Source organism: Melopsittacus undulatus, chromosome 3, assembly GCF_012275295.1.
Source record: "Melopsittacus undulatus isolate bMelUnd1 chromosome 3, bMelUnd1.mat.Z, whole genome shotgun sequence".
Lineage (NCBI taxonomy): Eukaryota > Metazoa > Chordata > Aves > Psittaciformes > Psittaculidae > Melopsittacus > Melopsittacus undulatus.
Window position 1 is genome coordinate 100,845,775 of NC_047529.1, and position 18,789 is coordinate 100,864,563.

An 18,789-nucleotide genomic window follows, 5' to 3' on the forward strand; every position below is an offset into this window, starting at 1 on the left:
GTGTTAATATAGATGATCCCTTGGACTCCAACCCCCTGTGTCTGACAGTTATGTTATGTTGGGCCAATTACAGAACCACATTTACAAAAATATTTGTTAGCTGTGAATGCTTCAGGTTTTGTTTTCGAAATCTATATAATTTATGATGTGACCCAAAACACCTCAGCTCTAGAGATTTTGGCTTTGACCTGTAGGGTTTGTTTATTCAGAGTTGCTGAGCATCCACACCACCAGTGGACTTCAAAAGCAGTTGTGGGTGCGAAGGCATTCAGCCACTTGCCCAAGGTCAGTGTTGGTCATGATAAGAGCCCCACAGAGCAGTTCCTGGCTCCAAGTAAATAAACACATATGACAAACTGGAAGAAACTTCTGAGCTGTGCAGGGATCCTGTGTAGCTGCACTTCCAGAAATGGGTCCTGTCTTTCTTAATAAAATTTAAACAGCTACAGCTGCATAATAATAGTAAGTATTGCCACCTGTGCAGCAACAGTGACTACCAGCTGAGTGGGAGCTATTGTCCACTACTGGATATATCTCTTCCATTATAGCGATGGTTTTTAAAATATCACAGCTTAGGGATTGCTTGGAATGTCCCTTCTAAGGGACTAAGCCAGTGCTTTTTGGTTTTATTTTCTGAGGACTTGACATGATTGTCTTTGTGCCAAAGAGGTGGGTGAACAATGCAGCAAGCCCTGATTTTTCATATCCACTGCAGTAAGTTTAAGGTTGCCTGGAAGATTCAGCAGCCATAGAAAGCAGCAGGGTGGAGTGGTGCCACAGCCTCATCCTTCCTCACAGTGTCAGCTGAACTGGCTAGGGAGTTCTTGCTGCACCTTTTCACAAAACCAATAATTTCCCTGAGCTCTCATTAGCACACTCCAGTGATCAGGGTGCACCATACTATGTAAAACTTCCACCTACTTCAGGAATAATGTAATCTAGGTTTTTGTCTAAGGTCTAAGCATGATTTGGCTAATGGTGATTTAGAGCTGAAACAGAAGGAGGGCTGGAGAAGTGGGCTAAAGATTGTTCTCATTTAGCTGAGTTGTCTAAATACTGGGTCCTAAAATGAGCTTATGCAGAGCCTTCTAACACCTATTCTGAGTCAGGTGTTATTATCCCTCTTTTAGAGACTACAGAGTCAGAAACAAGAATTGGCTTGCCCATGCCCACACAGAAATGCACAGCTAGTGTCAGCATTACAACTTGGTTACTCAGAAGCACACAGATGTTCAACATGTATCATACTTCTTCCCACCTCTGCTTGCTGTAAAGACTTCTTGCAAGGGATGAAACGCATACTCTTTGTTCTCTTACTGTCTTTGTGAGTACAGTTGTTGTCTTCTGGTATAATTTCCTTTTTAATATAAAAGTCTTAATGAGTAAAGTAGTGCTTTTCAGTGACTATGGTTTCATGATGACTGTAAAAATACAGCTCTTTGAGTCTGAAAACGTTTGTACCTGTAGAGCTTTCTGTTGTTGATTCTCATGGATAAACTGCGACACACTGATGCAAAGCAAGAGAGGACATGAAGATTTCAAGAAGTGGCTGAAGGAAATTTTCCTGGCCACAGCAAAGCACAACGCTGGAAATGAGAGGACAATCAATTTATCTGACACCAGTAAGTTCTAAAAGGTTTAGAAAACTTCAAGTTGATGCTGAGTTTGAGACTTAGGTTTCCTCTCTGTCGACAATTTATGAATGCCTTTGCCCTCCCTTGATGCTGGGCATAACTGTGTCGGCTTCCCTGCGGCCTGGAGCAGAATCTGCAGGCCCATTCCTTTAAAGCCTTTGGAATTTACATAACCCTGCAATTGTAGCAATGCAAAATGTGGCTCTGGTTACAATAACAAGGGTTTAGGGAAGGCAGGGAGAGATTGTAGCAGCAGAGGCATAAAAGCAAAACAAAACAAAACCCTACATGCTGTTTCAATTTTCAGCAGCCACGTGAGAACTGTCCTGCAGTTCCTGGCTATAAATAAATCTCTGCCGTCATAGGAAGACAAAACCCAAAACAGTTCACATTCCTCTAAAATTTTCTTAAGGTTAAAAGCAGTGTGTGTCTTTGCTGAGGAATGTCAAATTATTAGTCAAGGGGGTTGATATTTGCATTAAGAGAAAAAATTTGGCATTAATCCTCCCTTTCCCTGCCCCGTCTCTGCCAGCTCTTTTGAGAAAACCCCTTAGGACTGCATATGGATAATGTGCCAGGCAATGCTTCTTAAAGCCCCAGGGGTTCACTGCCCTAGTGTCAGCTGAGGTGGGAACTTTCTTTGAGATGAACAAGGACTCCTCAGAAGCATGCCTGTTGCTTCTTGTCAGATGTTACATCCTAGCTTTCCTACAAGTTGTGATGGGAAGATGGGGATGAGGATCTCTTCGTTGCATAATGAGATGCTGTGGCACTGACAAATGCTGACATGAATGCAGGATCAAACAGCCAGTGCTCCATACCAAAAGTAGTTCTATAGAAATAAATAGGCCTGCTTGATAAGTAAGCTTATAGTTATACATGGGGCTAAACAAAGATTTGGTCAGCCATGTAAACCCAGTTTCAGTTGATCTGATTGAAAAATTGTTACAATTGCAAGTGTCATAGGATAAGCTACCTTATGTTTAAACTCAACGACAAGAAGATGCAGTGCCATGTGAACTGCGTAACTATAGATAGCTCTTTAGGGAATATAAGGACAAACTGAATAATGAAGTGGTAACATAGGGAATGAATGAAGATAATCTTTATCAAAGAGCCCTAGGGTAACCAGGACCATGTGAGGGTTTCTCTACATTAATGAAATAGAAGGATTCAGTTAAAACTTTTTTCTAGGAAGGTAAAGGTCCAAGTCTTAAAATGTGGCCTACTGTGTCTGTGTGGTGAGATCCCAGGCTGCAGCACTAGAGATTGGGGAAGAAATATCAACACCAACAAACTGGGAAAGAATTGCAGTTTGCAGGGAAATGGATGGGTTTAAGTTGATCTTCTACTGTGGTGTTGCTTTGAATGGGCACGAGGCCTCCCTGAATGGGGTATCTTTGAATTTGTGGGTGTTCACTGAAAAGCACAGAAAGAACAAACACACTTATATTTGGAGGCACCTCAACAGGAATCTCATAAAATTCAACAAAAGGAAATGCCAAGGCCTGTTGCTGGGGAGGAATAACCTCATGCACCAGTGCATGCTGGGGACAACCAGCTGGAATGCAGCTTTGTGAAAGAGGACCCAAATTTCTGGTAGGCAACAGGTTGAACAAGTCTCATGGGAAACGGTACTAGGTGGTAAAGGGGCTCAAGATAGTTGGACAACATTCAGGACCACTTCTTCCAAGCTCAGGATCAGAGCATCCCAATGAGTAGGAAATCAAGTAAGGGAGCTAGGAGACCAGTGTGGTTAAACAAGGAGCTGCTGGGCAAACTCATGTGGAAAAAGAGAATCTATGGATTATGGAAGGAGGGGCTGGCCACCTGAGAGGAATATAGGACAGTTGTTAGAGGATGTAGGGAGGCAATTAGGACAGCTAAGGCCTCCTTGGAACTTAATCTTGCAACTTGGGTTAGGACAATAGAAAGGGCTTCTTCAAATATATAGCGAATAAAACTAATGCAAGAGGCAACATAGGCCCACTGCTGAATGAGGTGGGTGCCCTGGAGACAGAGGATACAAAGAAGGCAGAGGTGCTGAATGCCTTCTTTGCCTCTGTCTTTACTCCTGCAGACTCCCCCCAGGGGCCCCAGATTCCTATAGCCCCAGAAGGAGTCAGGACAAAGGAAGAGTTTGGTTTGGTAGATGAGGATTGGGTTAGGGATCAGCTATGCAATCTGGACATCTATAAATCAATGGGTCCGGATGGAATAGACCCACGGGTGCTGAGGGAGCTGGTGGAGGTCATTGCTAGGCCACTCTCCATCATCTTTGGTAAGTCGTGGGAAACGGGAGAGGTGCCTGAGGATTGGAGGATGGCAAATGTCACGCCAGTTTATAAGAAGGGGAAGAAGGAGGACCTGGGTAATTATAGACCAGACAGCCTTACCTCCGTCCCTGGAAAGGTGATGGAACAACTTATTCTTGACACCATCTCTAGGCATATCAAGGATGAGGGGGTCATTAAGAACAGCCAACATGGATTTACCAGGGGGAAGTCATGTTTGACCAACCTTACAGCCTTCTATCAGGAAGTGACTAGGTGGAGGGATGATGGTAGAGCAGTAGATGTGGTTTTTCTTGATTTCAGTAAGGCATTTGATACTGTCTCCCACAGCATTCTCATACATAAGCTAAGGAAGTGTGGGCTTGATGATCAGGTAGTGAGATGGATCAAGAACTGGTTGAAAGGAAGAAGGCAGAGAGTTGTGGTCAATGGCACAGAATCTAGCTGGAGGTCTGTGACTAGTGGAGTCCCTCAGGGGTTGGTGCTGGGACCAGTGCTGTTTAATATTTTCATCAACGACCTGGATGAGGGAACTGAGTGCACCCTCAGCAAGTTCACTGATGACACTAAACTGGGACGAGTGGCTGACACACCAGAAGGCTGTGCTGCCATTCAGCGAGACCTGGACAGGCTGGAGAGTTGGACAGGGAGAAACTTGATGAAATTCAACAAGGGCAAGTGTAGAGTCTTGCATCTGGGGAAGAACAAGCCCATGTACCAGTACAGGTTGGGGGTTGACCTGCTGGAAAGTAGTGAAGGGGAAAGGGACCTGGGGGTCCTGGTAGATAGGAGGATGACCATGAGCCAGCAATGTGCCCTTGTGGCCAAGAAGGCAAATGGCATCCTAGGGTGCATTAGAAAGGGTGTGGTTAGTAGGGCAAGAGAGGTTCTCCTCCCCCTCTACTTTGCCTGGGTGAGGTCGCATCTGGAATATTGCGTCCAGTTCTGGGCCCCTCAGTTCAAGAGGGACAAGGAATTGCTTGAAAGAGTCCAGCGCAGAGCCACAAAGATGATTAAGGGAGTGGAACACCTCCCTTATGAGGAGAGGCTGAGGGAGCTGGGTCTCTTTAGCTTGGAGAAGAGGAGACTGAGGGGTGACCTCATCAGTGTTTACAAATATGTAAAGGGTGGGTGTCAGGATGATGGAGCTAGGCTTTTTTTCAGTGATATCCAGTGACAGGACAAGGGGCAATGGGTGTAAACTGGAGCATAGGAGGTTCCACGTTAACATCAGGAAGAACTTCTTTACTGTAAGAGTGACAGAGCACTGGAACAGGTTGCCCAGGGGGGTTGTGGAATCTCCTACGTTGGAGATATTCAAGGCCCGCCTGAACAAGTTCCTGTGTGATGTACTCTAGGTTACCCTGCTCTTGCAGGGGGGTTGGACTAGATGATCTTTTGAGGTCCCTTCCAACCCTTGGGATTCTGTGATTCTACGAAATGTACCCTTGTTGTAAGGAAGGCCAACAGCATCTAGACTGTATTAGGTAAAACACAGCTAGCAGGTCAAGAGAGGTGATCCTTCTTCTTGTTGTGGAGGCTCCATGTGCAGAGTTATTCGAAACCTGACTGGATGGTGCCCCAGGCAACCTTCTGTAGTTAACCCTCCTTTGGGGAGTGGGTTTGGAGCAGGTGATGGCCAGAGATCTCTTCCACCCTTGACTGTTCTGTGTTCTATGGTATCTTAAGCTATTTTTTTTAACTCATGACTGAGCCAAAATAACTCAAGAACGGTGATCACAACTAGCATTTACTATTCTGGGCCAAGTACTACTTTAGATGTGCTGTCCCATGTCCTCTTAAAATAAATTGTGCCAGGACAAAAATCAGGAACTGTGACAAAAGGTTTGAGGGGAGCAGTGGAATGGCTTCATGTGTTATATATAATTTGAGACTGGGTAGAGGACTTCACTCTCTCATGTTTCTAATGTGGTAGCTTTCACTGGTAGCAAATTCTTACAGAAATGTAAAAAAAAAAAAAAAAAAAGAGGCCTGAATTTGCCCAGTGTTAGTAGACCTGTGTTAGAGTTGATATTGTTGCTTCACTGGAAAATGGGGTTAATGAAAGGAAAACAAAGCCCTGTGTTTCTGTTATCCCCAAACGACTACGGTTTCTGTGAATAATCATAAGACCCCCAGGGAAGAGTTGACAATTTTAATGATGTTTCTTTTAAAGCATCTTAGTTAAACACCAGGGGAAGAAAACAAGGTAAAGGTCGCTTTAATGATATTTCCTAAAATGACAGTCCAGCAGCACTTGTGGAATGCCCTGGGGCACAATCATTTGGCTTTAACTAAAAATAATGAAGAAACATCAGCAAAAAGAAAATTAGCTGAATGATAAAAGTAAATAATTCATAACAGATTTCCTCCTAAATCCTGGAAGTCATCTGTCTAGAGCAGCTGATAGAAAGAAGCCAAAGCCAATAGTTCTGTACCAGCTGAAAACCATTGTTGTATATGTTAATCACACTCTGTGCAGGTGAATTCATTTCTTTTTCTCTCAGTGATCATTTATGATCCTTATACTCAAAGTTAATATGTAGAGTAAATAATCAACAATTTGTCTGCAATGCAGCTGCAATCAGTGTTGAAGGTATATGTATATGTGAGAGATGAGTACATTTGAGATACACATATTTGGTTTGATTCTAGAGTATAGTAAGGGTTGACTGCTTTAGCACAGAAGCCTTCAAGCGTTTTCTTGTCTTTACATGCCTAAATAGTATCTACAACCTGCACCTTCTCTTGCTTTGTGTACTTCATGCACACTAAGCATGTACTTCAAATCATTCTGGTGTAAGACAAAGTAATTTCATCAGAACACTGCAAAACTCACAGAGACCAACTCTGTTAACTTATACTGAAGTTAACAGAGACCATACAGGAACCTTTGTCCATATTTGTTCTGTACTTTCTTTTGAAATGGAAAAAATATTGGAAATGCCTTTTATATTGATAGAAACCTAACAGGAACTATTCATTTGCAATTGTTTCCACAGAAGTCCATCTCTACAGTCAAAATAGCTATACTAACTCATATGAAGGTGGGCTCTTTCTAGACAGTGAGAACCTGAACTGAACACAGAGACCTACACAGAAGGAGAGAAGAGCAAATCAGAAACTACAGAGATCGTCCACATTAGTTCTAATTTTCATGTGGGGAATGGGAGATGAATGGATTCTCAGGGAACAGTATTTTAACTACCACTTTTGTTCTCTTAAAGTTGTCCCTAAAGTGTCCCTAATGTGTTACCTACATTCACCAGGCAAGAGCAATCTTCTACCTGTTGAAAAGCAGTTTTTAACTTTAGAGCAAAGTTAGAGCAAGCAGGGCCTCACTACCCCCAAGCCAGGTGTGTTTAGAAACAACATATATCCTTAATGGCATAAAAACTGTAACCTTTATTCCATCTGAACAGAACTTGTATCCAGGCTGCACTACAAATGTTAGTCATGCTGTTACTCACTTTAAGGGCCAGCATATTAACTTGGTTTTGATTATAATTATAGTCTAAACTGGAGGCATTTCTTGTAAGCTAGTAAATATGCTTATTGGAAATGATAGTTTAGTAATGTTCTTGATTTTCTGTTCTATTTTTCCTCTTTCTTTATTCTGTCCTTCACTCTTCTAGAATGGGCACCAATTAGAAAAAAACACAGTGTCAGCATCTTTCTTCCTGTTGCAACTTAGAGTCCTTCATGGTTTTAGTTTATTAAGAAGGCCTTGTGCATTCAATTTGTGCGTGAAGCCTAATTACACCTGGTGTCTCACAATTTTTGGTGTCCTTACTATTTCTCCTGTAGTGCTTGCAGAAACCACTCACAGAGACAAAATAATGTGAAACCTTTTATTCCTAGCATGGTAGTTCCACTTTACAGGATCTGAAATGCTGTGAAGCCATGCGACCCAGCTCCCACTGCCGCACACTCTGCAGCATGAGTGCAATGCCAATGTAAAGTGTGGCTGGGTTAGGATGGTGTGTGCTTCATGCTGATGCAAATGAGTACACCAAGCAGCAGGGCAGTAGTGAATCAGTTGTTAGGGCTCAAGCTTAATCGTATGTCTGCTGAATTGAGAAGTAAGTTTCCTGTAGCTGTCTCCACAGGCATGATTCTGCTCTTCTGTCTCTATTCTAAATATTGTCCACAGCTGTTAGAACCTCACAGACAGCCAATATACAACATACAAATGCTAAACTTCAGATTCTATTATGTGGAACAAAGGATGAAGTTTGCTCACAGCTCCAGTTCTCTAGCTGTGTATGAATATGTATTCAAGAGGAATGCATTTACTCCCCATAATTTTAAACAATTACTATTTTACATCTTTGAAGTTTTCTGGAAAACTGACTGATTTGCCCTTGATTAGCTACATTCCTTGACGTGACCAGTTTCCTCTCTGGCATGTGCAGTGGCTCAGGAGCAAACAATTTTAGTGCCCAGTCTCTGTTCATGTACATCTTGCATAGAATCAGGGCCACTACCTAGTTAAATATGTGCTGCTCTCTTGGCATAGCCCAGGTCTCCTTCTGGCTCAGACTGCCACAATGGAATTAGACCTTGCAGAATCTGGTGTGTCCCTCTTTGTATCCCAGTCAGCTACTATGCAGAGAGAGTAATGTATTTTTTGCCTCCAGAACAACTCAGTCTTACTGGTAATCACACATATACTACTTAGCACCTCACTGGAGCATTGGTACTCTGTGTTCCCAGTGAACTGAACTGTCTTGCCAACTACAACAAAGATGGCTTAAACATTTCTTCTTCCCTCTCCTCACCCTCATGTCAAGCAGATTTCCAAGAGAGCAGTTCAGCATCCTTTGCTTAGAAGTAAGGAGCCACCTTTCCATAGGAACTTTGTCCCATTTCCAGGACTCCTAAGCATAGAAATTCCTGTAAATAAAGCCAAGTGTTCTGCAGGAAAGCATGTGTCACAAAATAGGAAATATTCTGTGTGATGGAAGTTATGTCTAAGAAAAATCAGGGTGGGTTAACAGTGGTGCAATGGAGAGGAAAAAAACTACAACAACACCAAAACCCTAAAAGCTAGAGTAAAGAGCTTGGCTATCAAGTACTGAAACTAAATGTCATTTGCAATTAATTGCTATACTAGGGTCAGCTGTCTTCTTAATTGACTTCAGTTTTTAACTAAGAGATCAGTGCTGCTAACTAGTTTGCATGTAAACTTCAGAGGACATGAATAATCAGAGTTTAGCAAGCCACACCAACTGTAACTAATCCTTCTAGCTCTTCTGCAAAGAATACACAGTAAGCAAACATTGTCCCCTGCCCAGCACCACAGATACAGCCAGGGTTTGTTGTTCCAGCTATTTTTTTTCCACTGAGATGCTACAAAGCACTCAGAAGCATGCAGAACTGGCAACCTTGAAGTCACTTTTGAAGCAAGTGGGTAGAATAGGAATAGAATGATAGCTCTATAACCAGTACTGTAAAGAAGTAAATATTTAGCTGGAGCTCCCTGCCTGCTAAGCAGCTGTTTCAGTATCCATGATAGCCAAGATTCATTTGCAAAACCCAAGGCTGTTCTAAGTTGGCATCAGTCTTAACATACCTTGAGCAGCTTATAGACCACAGAGTCACAAGGGCAGTTTAAAAACTGCCATTACTTCTTCATTCTGTTTTTGTGTTAACCAGAAGTCAACCAGAGTAAAAGATCTAGCCTAGGCTCTGTATCAGAGCCTTTCCCTTTGCCTTTCCCCTCTTCCTTTGTGTAGACATGGCTTTGATTTTCCTGGAAGTCACTGAGGTCTGTGCATTTATAGCTAAAGACTAGGAACTGACTGTATTAATAACCTACTCTTGGTTGGAACAAAGCATGCTTATTTAGATCATTGCTAATTAAATGATGGTCAGTACAAAATCAGGCATTCCTTAAACACTCCCAGAACCTTAAAAGCCCACATGCCGCTCCCACCATGCAGCTAAACAAATCCATGCATATAAATCAGGGAAATAAAAGGAAAAATCTCCCCAGACCATTTAGATCCCAACCTAATTTTAAAATTATTATTAGTGAAATCCTATGTTACAGTGCAGCCCAAGGTGGTCTTTGGTTTTTTTCAAAAAGGAGGAAAAATCCTTGAAATGAAAAATGTTGCAGAATATAATTATACAGACTTTTGTTGGAACAGCTGCCTAGGAGCAAACTCACTCCAGCCCTCCCTAGTTCAGATATTTAGTAGATCTAGCCAAGAACATGTGGTTACTAATGTTTGTGATACAGATCATCTGTCTGCACATTGCACCTTTCTGTAAGGTGACCGTTTGCTGGAACATATTTTTTTTGTTGGTTGTTTTTTGTTTTATCTTTTAATGATTCCTTCTGAATATAAGAAGATACACACAGAAGGAAGCATTAAAAATGATGGGGAAAGCAGAGAAGGAGTCCATTTTACAAATCAGAGCCCTCTGTTTAGCTAACTGAAAAGCAGAAAGAAACTGAAAGAAGTTCAGCTGATGTGTTTCCTTTTTTTTTTCTTTTTTTTTTTCTCTAAAACTGGTCTATTATGAGAAAGTATCATGAATAGGTTCAAAACATTCATAAGGTGTTAGGTGTGAACACAACCCAAGTTTCTTCAAGGCAGGCAAATGAAGTCACAGTGAAGTTGCTGGCTACAAATGTTTAGTCAGAGACTGCCAACTACCTTTAATTGCTGGCAGACAATCGATATTTTAGTGGCAGGGAATTTAATCTAATTCTGGTTTATTCTGTGTCCTTTGCCTTCAGGGATCTGGGTTTGACCTGGGCTGTTATCTGAAAACATAGTTGCACTTTCAAGATGTTTGAGGACTACCAAACAAAGCTAAAGGGAGAAAAGGGACAATTCCTGTAGAATTTCTACAATTTTTTCTTTTTTTTTTCCTTCAGTTGGAGTAAACTCTGACTTTTGCATTCCAACAGCTTGTAAACCTTTTCTCCATTCTGAATAGCAAATGGCTTTTTCCTCTTTCCATAGCTGTTGTCTGAGTTGCAGCAAACATTGATGGCTTTTCTTTCAGGCTTGAGTGTTCCCTTGTCAGCAAACAACCTAGCAGACCACTCGCTAAATCTTAACCAGTACAGGAGAAAGGATTATAATGGGCTTGGGAAGCCAATGAAAGAGAAAAAGCTGTATATAGGAAGAACACAGGGAAAAGGATGAAATTGGAATCTACCACCTCCAGGGTAGTCAAAAGTAACATCTTACATCTTATTGTGATGGATACAGATTTTAATATAGTTGTAGTTGACTAAGTTCTGTGGCATGGACATTTTATAATATGGAAAATGAACCTTTTAATTTAAAAACAATTGGTAGAAGTAGTTTGATAGCTAGTATATTGATTAAATGCATTGTTGAGGAATGTTATCTTTATGTTGAAGGCTATAACTTTCCTTACCTGCACAAATCCTACAGACCTGCTAAGGCTTAAGTTTAAGGAACAAATTTATTTTCTTTCAACCATTTTTTGTTGTTTTTTGGGGTTTTTTTGTTTTTTTTTTTTTACAGAGAAAATATACCCATCAAAAATAAATGCTTGTACTGGGTTTGTAGTGGCAGCTAACTAAACCATTTTTCCATGGTGTCAGGAATGCTGCAGAAAAAGTACAACAGCAATACATCAGATGCAAGCTAACCTCAACAACAGTAAATTCTGCTGCAGTTTCACTCAAACATATGCATGCATGCACATGCATAAATGCATACACTCACACTCAGAAATGTACACACATTGTGATTCATCAGGTGGAAAGCAATCTTGTGGCACTAATAGTTTTAATTTTTAATTAATAATGAACATTATTTCAGATGAGCATTGTCCAGATCCCTACTTCTTTAAAGTTCAAAGCAAGTTCTCGAGCTGCACTACTAACACATTAAAGGTGTGGGTAAGGACTGAAAACTTTTAACCTGAAATTTATATATCCCTGAACTGGAGTATATTTTCATCCTTCTTCATCAGGAAGTCAGTGGGAGTGGAATCTAGCCCTTAGATCTGATGGTGTGGTTTGAGCCCAAAGATAAAAATAATTTTAGAAGAATTATATTATCTAAAGGAACGTGTATGCATGTCTGTGTTGAATTGACCATATATGCCTCATTTCAGCCCCTCAGCAACAGGAGACAGAATTTCTTGTGGCTCTTTGTTATGTAAGGATAGTGATAAGTAAAGATAATGTTAGTATGTAGTGGTAATACTGCTCTGCATGTCAGACTCAAGAGATGCTCAAAGCGTTGTGTGGTATTTCAGAGACTGGGAGATATGCAGAAACAGTCTCTGTAAGGAGGCTGTGAAAGTCTTGCTAGTTCTGTAGCCTGTGGTGGCTGAGCTGCAGACACTATAGCTGCCCTGGTTGGTGGTGTCAGGCAAGGCATGCAGCCGAGTTCACAGAGCTGTGGTGTTTAATCTCATTGTCAGATGGAGCAGGCAGCCTGGCACTGGGTCTCCTCTCACAATGAGCAGTTCTGTTGTTAGATTAATATACCCGTGTCCTTTTGTTTTGACAAGGGATCTAACAAACAGTTTATATCTCCAGAGGTGGAGCAACATCTCACAGAAGCTTTTGCTTCTGAGTTCTATAAGGAATCTGGTTTTGAATAGCAAATAATATATTTGGTTTTGTATGTGCCTTTCCCCTTGTCTCTTCACTCTTTACTATTAGGCACCCTTATACACCAATAATACTCTAGCTTTTTGGTCTTAACCTTGGTCATCAGAGACTAAAAATGCTTATAGAAATAAGCAGGTGATTTCTTTAATGGTCTTATTCCCAAGCTCAGAAGGAGCTCCCTTTGTGGGTATGTTTATAACATCTTGGGATGTAGACCTTACATGATACGCTGTCCATAAAGAGAAACATACCTTTTATCTTTCTTGGTAGCTTTGGAATGAGTTCTGGTTTGCTGCCCCACATAAGCTAAGACACCAAAATAGCTCCTATTAAATGTCACCTCTTGTGCAAGGGGATTGCTCTGCAGAATCAAACATTTTTGCAAACTACAGCACTTTCCAGTTTTCACTGAGGTATCTGCATTGCAGTATTTAATAATAAAAAACTGGCTTCTCTGTCATCTTTTTGCCCAAGCTGTTACTAATACAAGTATTCAATTATATAACACCACAGTTTAATGGACTTTTTTTGTTATTGGGGAAACAGTCACAGAAAGAATCAGTGATTTATCTAGTTTCATTTACTGCTGACTAAATATCGAAGCATGCAGCAGAACTCAATTTCTATGTCCTTTATTTTATTTAATATACCACACATTTCTCCTACAGCCAGTAATAGAAACCAGGAGTTATGCTGTAACCATTAGACAGTGCACTGTCAATGGAACATCCAGATGTTGCCGGGGGGTGGGGGGGTGGGAGGGGTGGTGGTGTGTGTGCAGCTTTCACAAGGGATTATGAACAGAGTAAGGAGCAACATATGTAAGATATAGCAGATACTCTTTTTTCACCTTAATATTTATGGTGCTTAGATCATTCTGGTCCAGTGGCACAAGCCTGTTTCCTGCTGGGCATATTTTGGTATTCTGCATGTTCTTGTTTTGTGTATGTGGAGCAATGGAGCATGGCTTTAACTCCCCAAAGTCCCCATTTCTCTCCATTATTGTTGTTTTTGCCATTCACTTCCCCATCCACTGTAGCACCTTACTCTGTTTTCTTGTAGATAGACTCTGACTGTTTTGAACATACCAGAATAACCTTAGCTGAGGTATCAAATGGATGATCAGCTTTGTCTTAAAGATGCACATTCTTTTAACTTTTAACTAATGGACAACAGCCATTTATCTTGGTTACACTGTATCATAATAAATGGTGCAGTGTTCTAAGGTGAGAAGGGAGATAGTGTCAGTAACGTGAGCCTACCTAACCCTTGTCCCTTGGCCTGCTGCTGCAGGTTAGTTAATTTCTAGGGCTTGATACAGGTCTTTGGCTCCAGAATCTTGGCTGGAGGAAGGAGAGGGAAGAAAGAGAAGGAACTGGTTAATCATTCTCACCTCTTCTTTCAGCTCTTATTTCCTCTTCCTATGAGAAACTGAGAGGATGGTGGCAAAATGGGAGGACCAAGAATGTTAGGGGGAGTTCAGAAAATGGAGATCAGCTGAAGTACCTGGCATGCAGAAGGGGCAAACAGGGAATAAAGGGACAGGGACTTGGAGGTTAAGATGAAAAAAATAGTAAGCAGAGATGTGAGTGGAAAGTGAGGAGTGATAGATCAATGGAAACATGTGAACAGAGGGAAGGATTGATATAATTTAGATCTCTTCTGTGCATCTACTGTGCTTGTATGTGTAAATCATAGAAAACTTTCCCAGGCTTTATGCTGAGAAAGGCAGGAGCACAGTACAGCTCATGCTAGAGGAATACTTATGGGTCCTCATGGTTTAATACAAGGTTAATAATGCTGAATATTATAATTCAGTAACATGGCTAAATGGCTATTTAGTTTACAGGGTAAAATGTTTACATGCTGGCAGTTAGTGGGTAGCTACTGAGCCAGCTTGTGAAGGACCATTAGCATCAAAAGGGCTGGATTCAGCTTCTGGTTGGTACCCATGTTGTTCTACCAAAGGAACAAAAAAGCTGAAGGACATTGTAGCTTGCTAGCATTTGCACCCATTCTGTGCACCGATATGTGTGTGAAGGAAGAGAGGACAGGACAGTGGTGGCTCAGTCTCATCTTGTTTGGTTTGGCCTGCCAGTTTGAAGGCAATATCTTCCCCCTGTAACTTGCTTTCTCTGGTCGTGCCATTAAATATATACATATTTGTGTACATATATATGACTTTCCCTTGTGATATATGTTGATTGGTGTTGTCATCACGAGCGTTCAGTTATTGTAATGAAAACAAATGACTTGCACATACAGAGAGCAAACCATGTATTTCCATGAGTTAAAAAAGCAGATGGTGTTACTATCTCCAAATTTCAGAGTTACTGTTTGACATAAAATGTGGTTTCTTCCAATGCAGTCAGCAGCACACAAGTCAGGAAACTCCCCCATATTAATCTAGCTATTAATATTATTAGATACATTTGAAAGTGAAGTCAGAAAACAAGCTAGAAACAGGGGGTTACACAGGATTAAAGCTATCCAGAGAACGACTGAAGAGGAAAACTGGGAAATGATGGCTTTTTATTCAGTTAAGTCAGACCGTCTCTGGTACATGGAATAAAATCCATTAAGGTCGCAATGACCAGGGTCGCCAGGGCATATCCCTGACCCTGGTACCGCCGTGGGCTTTGGGAAGGCAGCGGTGCCGCATCGTGCAGCCCCGGGCACGGGGCGGGCGGGGATGCACCAAGCCCCACAAGGGGCCCCGCACCCGCGGCCCAGGGAAAAATGCGGCCGCTCCCGCTGCTAACTTCTCCGCGGCGCTGTGATTCCCGCCTAGCTGCAGAGGGTGCGAGGGAAGCAGAACTAGAATAAAAAGTAAAACCAACGCAACACCTGAGAGCCTTTAATGAAAACTCTATAGAGGAGCGTTGCTCCTGTTGCCAAGGTGCGTAGGAGCCAAGCCCCTCCTGCAGTGGTTACGCCCGGGCTGGAGAGGTCGGTTACTCCCGGCTCGAGGCGCCGGCCCGGGCAGCCCTGGTGGCTCCCGGCCCGCGGCGGGCCGGAGCTTGTCCCTTTAAGAAAGCGCAGCACAGTAGCAGGGGCCGGCCCTGCCGCCCGAAGCCTGCAGCGCCGAGTGGGGCTGGGGAATGGGAAGTAGTTCCTGATCTGGGGCCGAGAAAGCTCACACGGCAGCAGCAGGAGCCGCCGGCACAGCCACCCCGACTCCAGTCGCTCAGCAGCATCCAGCGTGGGGATCAGCACTCCGCCTGGCTCCCTCACACGGAGTAGACGTTCCTGAGCATTGAGCTCGGCTGCTGTAAAAAAAGCAAGTAGGAAAGTATACAGCTGGATAAAACTGGTAAGTAAAACTAAAGTTACATCCTCCTCCTTGGGCTGCAGTTTTCCAGTCTCTTAATTTGTAATGGGTTTTTTTTTTTGTCTTCTTTCAGTAGGCTTTTTTTTTATTGTCTTCTAAGCAGAGCAGCTGAGAAAACATGGAGGCAAAATAAAAGTGTTAAAAAACCCTGAGGATTTGTCAGTGTTCGTGCTATTTTTAAATCCTCTTTCCACATTGACGTTTTGCTGCAGGAGTGGGGAAGGGAAAACCAGCAAGTGCTTTTGTATGTGGAGGGAAAGCAAACTGCTAAGAGTTGTCATTGACTTTCTCGAGGAGAGGATTAAAGGAGGGGGGAACCTACAGAAAAAACTTTCAAGAAGCCTGAAGTGACTTGTCATTTACTTTTCCAGAGTGAAAACAAATCTCGTGTTAAACAGTTTTAAAAAGCACTGGAATGTATGCAACAGGAATAAGTATCTGTTTAAAACTGTGTTATCAGTGAAAATCTGGATGCCAGAGTATTGCCGAGCGAGTGTTGTGTATGTTTGTTTAAATTTAACTAAATACACGGGCAGCCCTGGACTAGCAGGCAGTAAATGCCATTTTATTTGCTTCGGACAGAGGGCGACGTTGCTGCACCTGGGATAACCCTCCCTGGAACGGGGAGCTGTGAAAAATTGAAGTGAAAAATCGAGTAGCGATATTTTAAATCGTTAAAGCAGAAATTGTTCACACATGCCGAATGCTGCAGCATAAGCATTAGCATCCAGTTAGTCGATGTCTTTAATTTTTGTTTTCTTAAGTTGTGGAGGTTGTTTGCTTGCTTAAGAGATTATTGGAATTATAAAGGAAAGAAATCTAAATAGTGTTGATCAGATCTAGAAATTGAAGCCTGGTGATGACTCTATTATCTTCTCTGGAATGTGTTGTGGGGTCAGCATGGATAGGAAGGGCAAGGAAAGCGTGGAATTGCTTGACCAAAATGTTACTCAGTAATGGTGTAGGAGATGATGAAGAACTCAGTGTTGATCAAGTTGCAGGCGATCCAGCTGTCAAGTTAGACATCTGATATGGGAACATATTCCTTGTATCTAGTATGGATATGTAGCAGAGGTTGGAGATCTATAAGCTGAATAGTAAAACCTGGAAACCCTAATGATTGAATAGAATATTGTGAAGTAGTTTGGGGAAAAGGAAGGGACATGTTTAGGCAGGCATGCAGCTTTCTTCATGGAAATCCCAGTACCACTACTGGTACTTAGAGGCTGATAGTTGTGCCATATTTTACCCATATATAAAAATTAGTTAGAGACTACAGCAGTAGACTGTCCTTACCTCTGCGTGTGTATATTCGCTTATGCATACCCTGTTGGGTATAAGAATATTCTGCCGCTTTGTGGAGTAGGAACTTATGTTTCAAAGGCTTTGAAAGGAATGAAAGTATTATTTTAAGTGCTCCAGTTCTATTGTAAGTGGAGAAGGATCAGAGCTGTCAAGTTCCTGTCTGATACAACCACTACAGAACTTGTTTCTGTTCTGACTTTGGGCTCTGGTTGTGCCTTGAACAACAAGGTGTTTCTGTCTGGCTTTATTCCTGTAACTGACAAACCACATGCAGAAAGATTTGCAGGTTTTTGGGTCCTTAATGGACATGCTGGTCAAAGCAAATTAGAAGAACTTAATGGCTGTACGGAATACAGTCATTCAAACTCCCAGTTATTGTACTTCATTGAAAAGTGTAGACTGCTACTATCTCTGAATCAGTGAAGTATGTGAGTGGAAGTCAACTTAGTTGCAAGAGTCAGTTACACAGTTATTATGAGGGAGTGCATCTTTGGGATATTAATAGGTTTTGAGGATAAAAATAGCCATTTCTTTGTACTCCTTATAGTTCATTTGACATCCAGGTATCTAATGGCCCTTTGAAATGATTTTCTAGATTAGAGGACAGATTCCCCTCTTCAGTTCATCTTTGAACTAGCAGGCACTAGACAGATGTCCAGTTCCTGCTTCTGTAATTTACTGAGGACTCTCTTTAACTTTCCTGTGAGAAGACTACTTGGGATTACTTAGCTGGCCCCCGTGTGCTGTGCAGGAAGTGCTGAATCCCTGAGCAATGGAGCAAGTGCATTGAGAATCATAGAGTTATCATCATCTATGCACTCTGCAACAGTTTTGTACCTACCAGATGATTGTCTTGGTTACGAGGCTAATTTATTTACTGAAAAGTGTGTCTCCTCCACCATCACTGATGTTCAGCTGAGCTCTATCAGTTACATCCCCCCATCTATTTCATGTCTTCATGACACATTTAATACGGTAGTTAAAGTGATTTTAGTTCAGTTCTACTTGCCAATATTTCAAATCAAAAACTTTGCTTCACAAATGGAAGAGATGGTTTGATGTCTGATCCTATTTTTACTATGTTGTTTGGAAATTCACTTTAATATGCATTTTATTTTGCTCCCGAGTGTTTTTCTTTGAGTTACCTTGTACCTGAGAGTCACACTGTAAGTCTGTAGCTGATGATGAGGTCATGCAGTTAGCTCCTGCAGAGTCTCCAAAACATGAGCTTAATATGACATGTGTGTGATATTTAAAATGTGAAGAAATCCTCCATCTATATTTATACCTAGTTAAAGAAATGGAGCTTTCTTGAATAGCTTTCTTCATTAGAGACTGTTCTTTCTACCTGCCAGGAGATAACTTATGATGTTGGCAGTACTATTAATTCTGTGTCTGCCATTGGAGCTCTTGTCTACTACTTGCTTACACTGACTTACTGCTTACACTGCCCTCTGAGCGAGTCTTGCCATAGTAACTCATAGTTACTCAACAGATTACTGACAGGTCAGTTTTTAATGTTGTTAGATTTTGGTCATTTTTTTGCAGAGCTTCAGATTCTTGTTAGTTCATCTTTGAGCATCTTATATAGTCTACTTAATAAAGCCT

The 18,789-nt window shown here is 41.7% G+C and overlaps 1 protein-coding gene across 1 annotated transcript in view; it reads left to right on the top strand.

The window, feature by feature from the left end:
• Positions 1 to 1,601: 1,601 nt before the first annotated feature.
• Positions 1,602 to 18,789, top strand: part of DAAM2 (dishevelled associated activator of morphogenesis 2) — a 189,048-nt gene continuing 171,860 nt past the window's right edge. The window contains exon 1 of the mRNA XM_031045644.2: positions 1,602 to 1,622. The gene's annotated coding sequence lies outside the window, so the exon portion shown is untranslated. The remainder of the gene's footprint in view (positions 1,623 to 18,789) is intronic.